The following is a 2,038-nucleotide window of genomic DNA, read 5'->3' on the forward strand; positions in this document are numbered from 1 at the left end:
GGCGGCGGCGGCGGCGGCGGCGGCGGCGGGTGGCGGGCAGCGGAGCCCCGGGCGCGGGCGGGCGGACGTGCGTGCGCGCGCGTGTGTGCGGGGCCCGAGCGCCTGTGCGTGTGTGTATGGGAGCGCGTGTGCGCGCGCGCGCGCGGGCTGGCGGGCGCGTGTGCGCGTGTCTGCGCGCTCAGCCGCTCGGCGCGCTCGGCAATCGATTACAGGACAAGTGCTGCCCCGGAGGCTCCGCGACGCGCGCACTCCCTCGCGCCCACCCGCGCGCCCGGCCGCGTCGACCCCAGCCCGTTGGTCCCCGGACTGCGGACCCCGCCCCCGACGGGGGCCAGGTAACCCGCTTCCGAGTGTGCCACGGCGACCCAAATCCCCCCCTCCCCGTGTCATAATAAATCTCACGTTTTCTGCCGGCTGGAGGCTTGGAGCGGTGAGGGGACGTTCATTTCGGCCGCGTGAAGTTTTCTTTCAAACTGGGATTGGTGGGGAGGCCGGGGGAAGGGAGCGGGGCGGTGATCGTGGCGGTGATCGTGGCGCCCTGCGCGGAGTCTGGAAGCCGCGTCCCGGCCCAAGTGGCGGAGTGCGCGTGGAGCCTCCCACCCACTGGTCTCCGCGGGCAACTCTGCGGCCCCATTTCGGAAAACGCACCGCATTGACCGGGACATGAAGCGGCATAAGAGGGGTCCTGGGGAATAGACTGAGAAAGACATTCACGTCTGAGATGAAGCTCAACTATTACTATTCTGAAAGTGCTTTAACAGCGCAAGTTTAAAATTAAAGTGTTTACTTGCTTTTTCTCCCCTGGGGCATGTGCCACGTCCCCCAAAGTCAACGGAATGGATGAGGGTCCGAAAAGTTGCCACCCTTGAAGTACCTATCACTATCAATCACAGTTTGTTTATTTGGAAAGAACTTAGGTGAACCGTCAAGAGAAAAACAAATGCATATTCTTTCTACAAATAGTAGCATTTAGTATCTTTCTTGACCACATTGGCGAAAAGAGGGAATAGAGACTTCTATAATTAAAGGGAAAAGGAAAATGAAAGGAGCTGAAAATAGTGAACTGTGTAGTCTGGGTGGCTGAAATTTGAAAACACATGAAATTATCAGGACTGCCAAACGGTGTTTCTGAGAAACCATATCACAGATTGTGAAGAAAATCAATGCTGGAAGAGTCGGAACAGGCACCGTACTCCTACTCCTTTGAAGAATTCCAGAAATAGTTGTTGAGGTTTTTTTTTTCTGCTGAGAAAAAAAAAACGATATATTGAAAATTAAATCATCAACGGTACCTTAAGCACCACTCTATAGGTAATTTTGGATAGTGTCTTTACATTTTGATATGGGGAAGGAATTAATTCACATCGACACAAACTAAATAATGGATACCATATAACTTGTGTGACACTGTAGCTTTTATAATGAATTACTTCTTGAAGGGTTTTTTTGCCATACATTGTATTATTAAACAATTATAACGATAGTCTCCTTTTGTTTAACTGTAGAAAATGGTAGATGGTGTGATACAGCAAACAAGATTAACAAATTTTCGTTGGAGAGAAATTATTTGGGGTCAGGCTTGCAATAACATTATGATGATTTTAAGGAAAATTGCAGTTCCTGTGAGTTATATATTGGTAAGGCAGATTTTTAAACACTTAGTTGCCAGTTATTTAAATAAAATTAGTTTTCCTAAAGTCACATTTGGGAAAGTCTGAGTAGACAACCAGTAAGTCTCTCTAATTATCCCAACAGACAGCAAATATTTTTGTCTTAAATTACCTCAAAAAATCTGTATGTCGTTTATAATATGTAAATGCCCAATGTGTAAAGGATAACATAAGTTCTCTAAATTGTCATAAGTCCTTCCTAAAAACTGAACCGAAGTGTTTAGGTATCTGTACAGTTATCCTTGAAAATATGAAATAAAGGTCATCGAAATTAAGATGAAATGTGTTTGATAGTTTACACAATTTAATTATTTGGTAGAAGAGGATCCATTGTGAAATCTTAAAGATACATCCTCAGGTTCCTCAAA

General features: G+C 47.1%; 1 protein-coding gene across 2 annotated transcripts in view; it reads right to left on the reverse strand.

The window, feature by feature from the left end:
* Positions 1-1,041, reverse strand: part of IKZF2 (IKAROS family zinc finger 2) — a 156,567-nt gene extending 155,526 nt beyond the window's left edge. Inside the window, exon 1 of one of the 2 annotated variants that reach the window (XM_023220297.2) lies at positions 403-1,041. The gene's annotated coding sequence lies outside the window, so the exon portion shown is untranslated. The remainder of the gene's footprint in view (positions 1-402) is intronic. The other variant, XM_023220267.2, reaches the window with a different exon arrangement.
* Between the last annotated feature and the right edge of the window lie 997 nt (positions 1,042-2,038).

The sequence above is a fragment of the Piliocolobus tephrosceles genome, chromosome 11, assembly GCF_002776525.5.
Source record: "Piliocolobus tephrosceles isolate RC106 chromosome 11, ASM277652v3, whole genome shotgun sequence".
In the NCBI taxonomy this organism is placed as follows: domain Eukaryota; kingdom Metazoa; phylum Chordata; class Mammalia; order Primates; family Cercopithecidae; genus Piliocolobus; species Piliocolobus tephrosceles.